General features: G+C 47.1%; 1 protein-coding gene across 2 annotated transcripts in view; it reads right to left on the reverse strand.

Annotated features, from left to right (window-relative positions):
• CDH18 (cadherin 18) overlaps positions 1-13105 on the reverse strand; it is a 1254587-nt gene that overhangs the window by 728029 nt on the left and 513453 nt on the right. The window lies entirely within an intron of this gene.

Below are 13105 nucleotides of genomic sequence, written 5' to 3' on the forward strand. Positions count from 1 at the left end.
ACAACACATACATATACACTGCTCAAAATAATAAAGAGAACACTCAACACATCCTAGATCTGAATGAATTAAATATTCTCATTGAATACTTTGTTCTGTACAAAGTTGAATGTGCTGACAACAAAATCACACAAAAATCATTAATGGAAATCAAATTTATTAACCAATGGAGGCCTGAATTTGGAGGCACCAGCAAAATTAAAGAGGAAAAACATACTACAGGCTGAACCAACTTTGATGTAATGTCCTTAAAACAAGTCAATATGATGCTCAGTATTGTGTGTGGCCTCCACGTGCCTGTATGACCTCTCTACAATGCCTGGGCATGCTTCTGATGAGGTTGTGGATGGTCTCCTGTGGGATCTCGTCCCAGACTTGGACTAAAGCATCCGCCAACTTCTGGACAGTCTGTGGTGCAACGTGACATTGGTGGATGGAGTGAGACATGATGTCCCAGATGTGCTCAATTGGATTCAGGTCTGGGGAACGGGCGGGCAAGTCCATAGCTTCAATGCCTTCATCTTGCAGGAACTGCTGACACACTCCATCCACATGAGGTCTGGCATTGTCCTGCAATAGGAGGAACCCAGGGCCAACCGCACCAGCATATGGTCTCACAAGGGGTCTGAGGATCTTATCTCAGTACCTAATGGCAGTCAGGCTACCTCTGGCGAGCACATGAAGGGCTGTGCAACCTTTCATAGAAATGCCACCCCACACCTTTACTGACCCACTGCCAAAACGGTCATGCTGAAGGATGTTGCAGGCAGCAGATCACTCTCCATGGCGTCTCCAGACTCTGTCACGTGGGCTCAGTGTGAACCTGCTTTCATCTGTGAAAAGCATAGGGAGCCAGTGGCGACTTTGCCAATCCTGGTGTTCTGTGGCAAATGCAAAGCGTCCTGCACAGTGTTGGGCTGTGAGCACAACCCCCATCTGTGGATGTCGGGCCCTCATACCACCCTCATGGAGTCGGTTTCTAACCGTTTGTGCAGACACATGCACATTTGTGGCTTGCTGGAGGTCATTTTGCAGGGCTCAGGCAGTGCTCCTGCTATTCCTCCTTGCACAAAGGTGGATTTAGCGGTCCTGCTGCTGGGTTGTTGCCCTACTATGGCCCCTCCACATCTCCTGGTGTACTGGCCTGTCTCCTGGTAGCGCCTCCAGCCTCTGGACACTACGTTGACAGACAAAGCAAACCTTCTTGCCACAGCTCGCATTGATGTGCCATCCTGGCTGAGCTGCACTACCTGAGCAACTTCTGTGGGTTGTAGAGTCCATCTCATGCTACCATGAATGTGAAAACGCAACCAACATTAAAAAGTGACTAAAACATCAGCCAGAAAGCATTGGTACTGAGATGTGGTCTGTGGTCCCAACCTGCAGAACCACTCCTTTATTGAGTGTGTCTTGATAATTGCCAATAATTTTCATCTATTGTCTATTCCATTTGCACAACAGTATGTGAAATTGATTGTCAATCAGTGTTGCTTCCTAAGTGGACAGTTTGATTTCACAGAAGTTTGATTTACTTGGAGTTATATTCTGTTGTTTAAGTGTTCCCTTTATTTTTTTGAGCAGTGTATATATTTCATAAAAAAAAATTAAAAGCGATCTTATAGGGTTATTCCCAAAGAAAAAACAAGTTATTCTCCATCCTTTGTATAGTGGATAACTTGCTGATCACTGGACATCAGCAGTCCCATAGAAAACAAAGAGAGTGCAGACCACCCAAGGTCACCTTTGCTAAAGGCCCCGTCACACTTAGCGACGCTGCAACGATCCCGACAACGATACGACCTGTCAGGGATCGTTGCTGCGTCGCTATGTGGTCCCTAGTGAGCTGTCAAACAGGCAGGCTCACCAACGATCAGGGGAGCAGCGACATCGTGGAAAGAATCTTTCCACGATGTCCTGCTCCGGTTACCAGCCTGCTGAAGCAGGAGCAGGCTGGTAACCATGATAAACATCGGGTTACTAGGGGCACACACGCCCCTAGTAACCCGTTGTTTATCATGGTTACCACTCTGCTACAGTGAGCGGGAGGTTACCGCTCACTTTAGCAGGCTCGTAACCATGATAAACAGCGGGTTACTAGGTGCGCGTGTGCCCTTAGTAACCCGATGTTTATCATGGTTACCAGCCTGATCGCTGCTCCCGCTGGTCACACACAGCGATGTGTGCTGACCAGCGGGAGGGCAACGACCAAAAAATGGTCCAGTACACTTTGCAGCGATCAGCAACCTCACAGCAGGGGCCTGATCGCTGCAAAGTGTCATACATAGCGACTTCGCTGGTGAGGTCCTGTTGCGTCACCAAAAGCGTGACACAGCAGCGATCTCGCCAGCGATCTCGCTATGTGAGACGACGGCTTTAGTTCAGGAGAGCTGCATAGCCCTATTCTTGGAATTATAAAACTCAGATATTGGGATTGCTGTGGCTCCCAGCAGTCAGACTCTCAGAGATCACCATCTTATCCCCACAGATAAGGTATATTTGCTCTATTTTGTTAATAACCCTTTAATATGTCTATTAGATCTTTTAGGAGACAAATAATTTAGGCTCGAAACACATTTTCATCAATGCCTTGCATTGTGAATTGCCCCCTAGTACTCTAGAAAGGCAGAAACAATATAATCCAGTACTCCCACCAAAACTTAAAAGTGCTTTAGCATCAATATACCCAGTTGTTGTTGCTATTGTTGCTCAAAGGAGGTGAAAAGGTCTTTAATATTAACACTTTTTTAAGCAAGATCTTGCTTGTTCTTAATTGCATCATGAAGAGGACACTACTTTAGTCTAGTTCCAAGACCCTTCTCCAGTTCAACCACCAACACTTGAAAAAAAACAATTAAAAGCTTAAAAAGAACCAGTCATCAGGATTTTATATCCCATGTTGAGTTAATGCTAATAAAGTCATAAACTTTCCTGTATAAATTTGCTTCACTGTTTTAGAGAATTTAGAGTTTAAATTGTATGCTTGTATGCTTCCTGCATCCCTCTGTCAGCCAGAAAGTAGGGAGGTAGGAATGAGGAATCAGAGCAGTAAGCGCAGTGCCCAGTCCACTGCATTTGTAACTCATTAGCATGCAATTTAACCCCTTTACAACCTTGGGATTTTCCGTTTTTGCATTTTCGTTTTTTGCTGCCCTTGTTCTTAGAGCCATAGCGTTTATACTTTTTGGGCAATATGGCCATGTGAGGGCTTATTTTTTGCGGGACTGGTTGTACTTTTAATGAAAAAACAAAGTAGCACTCGGTAACGCTGAATATGTGAATATGAAGTATGAAATATGAATAGCATTACTGCTGTAGAAAATAGAAATAAATGAAAAATATTTGAAAAATTTTAGCGCAGGTAAATATGAAGCAAGAAATATGAATAGCATTACTGCTGTAGAATATAGAAGTAAATTAGAAATCTTAGCGCATAAATTGGCCAATTCATGTGTACCTGACAGCCGCGATAAGGAGTTTCTCGTTGTCAGGACCTACCAATGTGAATACCTCTCTAAGGGACATCCGTCTGCTTATGTGTGGGAAAGTAAGATCCTGATGCAATTAAAACCACCTGCAGCAAGGGGGTGGAGTGCTCAGTCAAAGCCTAAATCTAGTAACAAAGAAAATGACGGCACTTCCACTATAAGAAATAGGTGTGAACAGGTGCTTACTAAGAGGAGCTTACTTTCCCACACATAAGCAGACGGATGTCCGTTAGAGAGGTTTTCACATTGGTAGGTCCTGATATTGAGAAACGCCTTATCGCGACTGTCAGGTACACTTGAATTGGCCAATTTATGCGCTAAGATTTCTCATTTATTTCTATATTCTACAGCAGTAATGCTATTCATATTTCATACTTCATATTTACATGCGCTAAAATTTTTCAAATATTTTTCATTTATTTCCATTTTTTACAGCAGTAATGCTATTCATATTTCATACTTCATATTCACATACTCAGCATTACAGAGTGCTACTTTGTTTTTTCATTGTATATGGAGGTAGCTCCTCTTAGTAAGCAACTGTTCACTAGTGTTGAGCCACCCCCGTAGTGTTCGAGTTCGGTTCGGTTCGTCGAACACCCGTGTGTTCGCCGAACTGTTCGTCGAACTGTTCGTCGAACACCTTCGAACACCGTTAAAACCAATGGCAGGCAAACAAAAACACATAGAAACACATAGAAAACACCTTCAAAGGTGTCCAAAAGCTTACAAACTGCTCAGAAGACATAACTAACACATGGAAAAGTGACAAGTACATATAGTCATGCGAAAATAAAAGAGGTGGAGGAGTAAAAGGAGGGGGAGACACAGATATAGGCATGTCATGCCCTTCTAAAATCCAAAAAGTGAGAAGCCGACACGGCCAGTCCGCTCCTGCCCGTGCCACCTCCGTGTCGCCGGGTTTGTGCCAGAGCCGTGGTGAACCCTGACGGCCAGCCCCCCTCTCCCAATACTGGTGCCTGTCCGCTGGTGGGTCGAGCGAGCCCCCCTGTGGTGGAGGCAGCTCTAAGCTTTTTAATTTAAATTGTCTCTCTAATTTGAATGAATACACTTTAAATCCATTTACAAGGATCTATTGGAGGGCAAGTCTCATGCCAGCAGCCGCGGTAATTCCAGCTCCAGTAGCGTCCACTAAAGCTGCTGCAGTTAAAAAGCTTTTATAAGGATCGAGCTCGGCTGTCCACCGCAAGGCATCCTACTGCCAGTCCCAGCCCCTATGCCTTGGGGTGCCTCCTGATGCTCTTCACTAAGTATCCCATGGTCCCGAAGCATTTCCTTTGAAAAAATTAAGTGTCTAAACTACAGGTGGTGTAGCTTGCTTAACAGCCGGGATAATCCGCTGACTAGCAGACACTGCTACTAGGCACAAAGTATTTCCTGGGCTAGATGCAGTTAAAAATTTGTAATTAGATACTCTCGTTGGATGCTGAGAAAGCATTCCACAGAGTCTCCTGGCACGCCATATATGATTCTCTTAAAAAGCTTGGGGTAGGGGTCTAGGGGACCCTTTTATAGCCAAAATCACGGCCCTGTATCGCAATACGTCACCTAGGCTGAAGATAAATGGAACTGTAGCACCCTGAGGTCTCGGTTGCTACAGACGTATTGCACCTCACCCAGATGTGTGATATCTCACTCTCAGGTAAGGATGGAGTGTGGATCAGGACCCGACACCTGCATGCATTACACCACATTGCCGTGGGGCAGGGCGACCAATATGCCCCTGAGATGGGCACGACAGTCCCTGTCCCTGGCTGGAGTGGGGGGAGGGAACACTGAGGAAGGGGAACCCTGTAGTGCAGGAGCAGGGAGGAAGCAGTTCCTGGGTGCATTGAGAAGGGAGTATAAAAGGTGGGCACCATCTTAGTTCAGTGCAGAGAAGTCTGAGCAGAAGTGGCAGGGAGCAGGGGCCCTGCATGAGCTCTGCTCCGGAGGCGGGCCTAGTAACAGAGGCCCAGGCCTGGAAGAGGGAGAAGGAAGGAAGAGGAGCGGAGAAGGCTCCAGGAACGAGGAATGAAGGGATCCCAGGGGTGCGGACGGGCGAGTCGCCACCGCACGCCCGAATCCACCTGCGTGGAGGGGTCAGGCCAAAGGGGGAGACCGGTCCCCGAACTAGTGGAGGCAAGAAACGACCCTCAGCTAGAAACCGGAGGCTCTGACATTTTATGTGGCGCAGCCCCTCGCTACACCCGCTAGGAAGGCACCACATAGGGTCAGGGAATCTGGCGCCAAGTTTACCAAGAGGAGACCCGAGGCAGCCGGACAGAAGTGTTGGTAAGAAAGGCCAGACAAAGGACACACAAAGGGGGTCCTGTGAAGTGCTCCAAAGTTATCTGGGAGTTGTCTGAGCCCCTCACCTGGTGAGCACAGTACGACGTGGGCAGCCGTTACCTGCAGACGTGGTCTGGATAATAAGAACTGTGAGTAAAGGCCCTGGACTGCATCACTGACTCCGTGTCGTTACTGCTGCTGCCCTGCACCATCACCCCCATCCTCCGCATACACTGCCCTGAGGCTATACTCCTCCCGTGGGGAGTTATGCTACGCTCTGATGCACCCACAACACCAGCCTCAGCGGTCTGCCCTGTAGCGGCGGTTCACTCTGACCGCAATCCACGGGTGGCGTAGTCGGACATTTAAACATCAAAACCACATAAATAGTTCCGCCACTGGTTTGACCGCCCTGAGCCACGGAACCGGGTCGCCGCCACGAAGACTACAACCACCAGCATCCACCAAAAAGGGTCCGGCTCCGGGTGTCCCAAGGCCCAGGGGGTGCGTCAGAACATTTTCATCACCTTTCACAATCACCAATGGGACAAGGCAGGGATGTCCTCTGTCCCCTCTCTTATACATCCTAGTGACGGAGCACCTGCTCTCATCAATTCGCCATAACCCCAATATTAGGTGGATTGAGGTGGGAGGCACCGAGTACAAGTGCTCTCTATTTGCTGATGATGTCCTAGTATATATCACTGAATCACATATATCCATCCCTGCTGTTATGGCTGAAATAGATCACTTTGTTACATGGTAAAATTTTAAAATCAATGCAGCGAAGTCTGAGGCCCTCGATGTCTCCCTCCCCAAATCCATATAGGATTCCATCCAGTCCAACTTTCCCTTTGCCTGGCCCTCACAGGGTATCAAATACTTAGGAATTCCTATTCATAGAGACCTCTCCCATCTATGTTATCTTAATTTTGGGCCCTTTATTGAACAATTCCATACAGACCACGGTTGGCAAGTTAGAACTGTAAGATTCACTACGTGAACCGCTGGTGTTTTGTGGAAAAGCACATGTACACTGCGTTCCAAATTATTATGCAAAAAGTGTTTAGGAGTGATAAGGGAAGAATTTGTTTGTTTGTCAGTTAAACTCATTGATGGTGATGTGTGTCAGGGCTCTTTATATCACTGTAAGCAATTGCAGACACCTGTGCTAATTAGTTTGGCAGGTGTGTCCAATGAAAGGCAAGACTACTTAAGAAGGCTCTCTCACATTATTAAGCAGCCTACATTTTCTGCCAAAATGGGAAAGAAAAAGGATGTGTCGGCTGCTGAGAAGCAACAAATTGTGGAGTGTTTAGGTCAAGGCATGACTACAATCAACATTGTGCGATGATCAGGATGAAGTGTCTTGGCAATCAAGAAGTATGTAGCTGATTCACAGTACACACGTGTGCGTGCTGATAAGGGCAAATTGAGGACTCTTTCCTACAGGCAATTACGTCAGGTTGAAAGAGCAGCGGCAAAAAAGCCTTGTCATAGCAGCAGACAAGTTTTTGAAGCTGCTTGTGCCTCCAACGTCCCCCGAACAACAAGATGCAGGGTCCTTCAGAGGTTTGCAGCTGTGCATATGCCATCCTGTCGACCTCCTCTATCCACTTCACACAAGCAGAAACGGCTCCAGTGGGCCAAACATTACATGAAGACTGATTTCAAAACTGTTTTGTTCACGGATGAGTGCCGTGCAGCGCTCGATGGTCCAGATGGATGGAGTGGAGGATGGCTGGTTGATGGACACCCCACGCAAACACGGCTACAGCGCCAACAAGGAGGAGGTGGAGTAATGTTTTGGGCTGGAATCATGGGGAGAGAGATTGTCGGCCCCTTTAGGATCCCTGAAGGTGCTAAAGATGAACTCCATAATGTATGTGGATTTTCTCAAACAGCACCTCCTGCCATGGTTCAAGAAGAAGAACCGTGTATTTCACAGCAAGATCATTTTTCTGCATGATAATGCACCATCTCATGCTGCACATAAAACATCTGCATCTCTGGCTGATATGGGCATAAAAGGGGACAAACTTATGGTGTGACCCCCATGCTCCCCTGACCTCTACCCCATTCAGAACCTTTGGAGCATCATTAAAAGGAGTGTCTATGATGGCGGGAGGCTGTTCACATCTAAGCAACAGCTCTGGGAGGGTATTCTGTCCTCATGCAAAACAATTGAAGCAGAAACCATCCAAAACCTGACAAATTCAATGGACGAGAGAGTTCAGAAGCTCCTTTCGAACAAGGGGTCCTATGTGAAAATGTAACATCACCTAGAATAAAGTTTTGAGTTGAAAACTGTTTGATTTCAGTTTCTAACAACCTGCTAATGCTTATAATTTCAAAAATGACCATTTTTTTGGTCTTTATTAAAATGAAAAGGTTGATCGAAAAGTTTGGGGGATCTAAGAGTGTGGCAACCCAGTAGTCATGATTACTTCGAATTCTGACAATATGAGGGTCATGCTGCAGGTAGTGCAGCAAGAAGGCACTTATGTGTCTTGCGCATCTCGGAGCCCCAAAATTATTTTTCGGGCTAGATGCAGCTAAAAATTATTTTTAATTTTAAATCTGGTGGAGCTTATTATAGATGGCCTAATAGGATCAGTGCTGCACACTGCTACAAAGCCCAAATTATTTTCCAGTCAAGATACAGATAAACATGATTAGTAATTTGAAAGCTTAAAACGGTTGGTAGGGTGATTTTAACCAATCATCAAGCTTTTACTCTCCCCAGGATGACACAGGGGTAGAAAAGTCGTTTCGGATCCATGATTTGTTCATCTTTATGAACGTGAGTCTGTCTACATTATCAGTGGAGAGCCGCGTGCGCTTATCTGTCAGCACACCACCAGCAGCGCTGAACACACGTTCAGACAGAACGCTGGCTGCGGGGCATGACAAGATCTCCAAGGCGTAAGTGGCTAGCTCCGGCCATTTATCCAGATTGGAAGCCCAAAAAGAGCAAGGGTCCAGTGACACAGTCGTGGCTTCAATGTTTACTTGGAGATACTCCTGTACCATCGTCTCTAGGCGTTGACTATGTGTCAGACTTCTTGTCTCCTGTGGCCTTGCAAAGGATGGGCTAAAAAAGTGGTGAGATGATTCCGCAAAATTGATGTTACCAGCAGATACTGTGGTTCTGTTACGGTTTGAGTGCTGAACACTTGACGGTCCCACGGTTGGCAAGTTGGAACTGTGAGATTCACTACGTGCACCACTGGTGTTTTGTGGAAAAGCACATGTAAGATTCTGCAACAGTCTCTGCTGATACTCCTGCATGCGTGCATCCCTTTCTATGGCAGGAATAATTTTGGCAAATTTACTTTTGTACCGGGGATCTAACAGTGTGGCAACCCAGTAGTCAGGATTATTTCTAATTCTCACAATTCGAGGGTCATGTTGCAGGTAGTGCAGCAAGAAGGCACTCATGTGTGTTGCGCATCCAGGAGCACCAAGTCCCTGTTGTGTTGGTGGCGAGGTAACAATCATGCTTCCTTCCTCTGTCCTCTCCCCCCAACCTCGCACAACAGAAATGTGATCAAGGTCTCCCTCATCTGATGAGTCTTCCATCAGTTCGTCCTCCACTTCTTCCTGGGCTCCTGCACCTTCCTCACTAGTTTGGCTGCTACCATGCGCCCTGGTAAAACCATCTCCCCCACCCTCACATGCCTGCCGCCTTGGTGCTGCCGACCGTCTGGACCTTGCAGATGTTAGCCCTTCCGCATACAACTCCTCCTCCTCTACTTCCTCCACCTCCTCTTGTGCCACCACCTGACTCCGAATTCTGTTTAACATGTGCTCCAGCATGTAAATCAGCGGAATAGTCATGCTGATAATGGCATCATCAGCACTAAACATCTTCGTCGCCATTTCAAAACTGTGCAGAAGGGTGCATAGGTCCCTGATCTGAGACCACTCCTCCAGTGTGATTTGCCCCACCTCTGGATCTCTTTGGCCCAGGCTATACATCACAACATATTTCACCAGGGCTTGTCGGTGCTGCCACAGTCGCTGCAAAATGTGCAGAGTTGAATTCCACCAGGTAGGCACATCACTAAGTACCCTATATTTATTATGCAACTTTGCTTTACATTTATATATAATGATGGTAGGGTATGAGATATATTTTTGTCTTTTGTCTTTTGTAGGTTTTGTTTCTTTTTTGCTAGTGTGAACATGCTCCTATTTCTTGCATGTCTACCATCTTAGACCTCAGTTCACATTGCCTGGTTTTTTGTCTTGTTTGCATTCTGTGCAATTTAGGGGTGTGGCATCCCCTTTGTTGAGCTGACTGGTATATATGTAGCTTACCACGGGCCTGGGTGGTCTGGAGTTGGGACCCGGTCCTATTTGTCTACCCTTTTATATGCATTGCTTCAACTTTGATATACAGTAAGGTTTTTAATATAGGCTATACGTCAGAATGTATTGCACCAGGGCTTGTCGGTGCTGCCACAGTCGCTGCAACATGTGCAGAGTTGAATTCCACCGGGTGGGCACATCGCATTTTAGCCGGTGAAGTGGCAGGCCCAACGACTTCTGTAGAGATGTATGTCGCTGAGCTGCGGGATGCGAATGGCGGAAGTGAGCACACAGCGACCGTGCCCTCTGCAGAAGGCCATCTAGTCTGGGATAGTGGGCTAAAAATTGCTGGACAACCAGGTTCAACACGTGAGCCATACAAGGCACGTGTGTGACATTGCCCCGGCGAAGGGCCGCACCCAGGTTTGCAGCATTGTCGCACACGGCCTTCCCTGGTTTCAGGTCCAGTGGAGACAGCCATTCATGAAATTGGTTCTCCAGAGCTGACCACAACTCCTCAGCTGTGTGACTCTCATTTCCCAGACATTTCAAAGTAAAAACCGCCTGATGACATTGAGCCCTACTGCCAGCATAGTAAGGAGGTGTGCAGGATCCCTTCTGTGCAGTTAGAAAGCTTGTGGCATGACCAGACAGGCTTTGGGTGCAGGTGGAAGACCGAGAGGAGGTTGAGGAGGCAGAAGCAGTGGAGGAACTTTGACATAAAGAGGATTGACGCACAACTCGTGGGGACGGCAAGACTTGGACAGCAGCCCCTTGTCCTGCTGTCACCATAGTTACCCAGTGCCCAGTCAGCGACATGTAACGCCCCTGTCCATGCCTACTCGTCCAAGTGTCTGTGGTGAAATGCACCCTGTCACACACAGAATTTCTCAAAGAAGCGGTGATGTTGTGTGCGACATGCTGGTGGAGCGCAGGCACACCTTTCTTTGAGAAGTAGTGCCGACTGGGCATCTGGTACTGGGGCACTGCGACGGACATAAGGTCTCGAAAATCCTCTGTGTTCACCAGGCGGAAAGGCAGCATTTCTGTAGCCAAGAGCTTGCAGATGGTGAAATTCAACCTCTTAGCTTTCTCATGGCTAGGAGGAAATGGTCTTTTACTTGTCCACATCTGAGGGACCGAGGGCTGGCTATTGTGCTTAGACGGGGTTGATAAGGGTGTCCCCGGCAAATTGCCAGTCTGTGAGGAAGATGCAGGCGGACATGTTAGGTTGCCTTGATCCAAAGGTGGTGCTATCGATGTCGGACAGCGCTCAACACCAGCTGGTGTTACCACCTCCAAAGAAAATGATGACCTGCCAATCACGCTGGCTGTTGCGGGTAAAGAGGTGGCAGGTCTGCGCCCCAAAACAGGTGTGACTGCTGTCCCCCCAGTCACAGAGGATGAAGAGGCCGTGGATGCACAAGATATGGCAGACGGTGGTTGGCCCGGCCGGCTAGGCCGCATTGTAGCACACTGAGCTTCCCACTGCAACTTATGCTTCATGTCCATGTGCCGGTTCATGCATGAAGTACTCAAACTATGTATTTTTTGGCCTCTACTTAGCTTTTGCTGACAAATGTTACAGATAACATGAGTTGGGTCATCTTTATCGATCTGAAAAAATGCCCAGGCTATGCAAGGCTTAGCACCCATGCGACCTGAAGAGCCACCACGACTTGTGGTGAGAGGCAGAGTTGTGTTTGAGGATGCAGTTGTTGACGTGCTTCCAGTACTACGTCTCTGTCCAGGAAGGCGCAACCTGACCTTGTCGTCACTAGCATCTTCCTCCACCTCCTCTGCTGACCTCATCTCTTGGCTGACTGTGGGTTGACAGTAAGTGGGATCTCCAACCTCATCATCATCACCCTGTGTGTTATCACACCCGTCGTCCTCAGAGCCAACCTGTTCCTGCCCTGACAAAAAACTAAAGTTGTCGCTCCAATCAGGTATTTGAGTCTTATCATCGTATTCCTCATTGTCTCCACCAACAGGAGTTACAGTTTGGGAATGAGGGTGTACATTATGGTCAGAACCTTCTGCGTCTGGTCCTGGATCCGACTCATAAAGATTCTGGGCATCAGTGCAGATCATTTCCTCGTCTGGATTCACAGAAGCGCTGGAGTCGACCTCTGATTCCTAGGCTATAGTATGAGTAAACAGCTCTGCAGACTCAACCATCTGTTCTACCTCATACTCAGATGGGCAGCTGGAGATTTGGGAGCTGTGAGGAAGCAAGTGCGATTTGGGTGACACCTTTGAGGACTGGAGTATTTGTGATGTTGAAGTTGATGTGGAGGAGAGCCCACTTAAAGGAGCACTTGATATCCGTTGAAGCACCTGCTGTTTTTGTGCCTCATCTGGAATTTGTAGCGATTGGCGTGGCCGTAAGAAAGGGATCTTATCACATTGTCCGCTAAAAGAAGTAGACATTTTAGTGTGGCTGGAAGATGGTCTTTCTTCTGCAGATTTTACTGTTGCTTTAACACCTACCCCACGGACACAACCTTTTTTCCACTTCCCAACACGCCTATTCCCCTTTCCACCAGCAGCAGGCCTTTTTCCACTCATTTTGGTGGTTAACTAATTCACAACTCTGGAGTTGTTTGCACAAAAAAACAATGGATGGTAACCGAGCAGAGCTGAGTGGCCAAACTGTGGTATTAGGCCAAAACTATTGGCTGGGTTAGATGCAGAAAAAAATTATATTCAATTTGCAACCTGATGGAGGTCAGTATAGATGGACTAATACAACAAGTCCCACACACAGCTAGAAGCCCAATATTTTTTCAGAGGTAGATGCAGAAAAAAATATATTCAGTTTGCAACCTGATGGAGGTCAGTATAGATGGACTAATACAACAAGTCCCACACACAGCTAGAAGCCCAATATTTTTTCAGAGGTAGATGCAGAAAAAAATATATTCAGTTTGCAACCTGATGGAGGTCTGTATAGATGGATTAATAGAACAAGTCCCACACACAGCTAGAAGCCCAATATTTTTTCAGAGGTA

The sequence above is a fragment of the Phyllobates terribilis genome, unplaced genomic scaffold, assembly GCF_046119375.1.
Source record: "Phyllobates terribilis strain yellow unplaced genomic scaffold, ASM4611937v1 Scaffold_4__5_contigs__length_816908805, whole genome shotgun sequence".
Classification (NCBI taxonomy): domain Eukaryota; kingdom Metazoa; phylum Chordata; class Amphibia; order Anura; family Dendrobatidae; genus Phyllobates; species Phyllobates terribilis.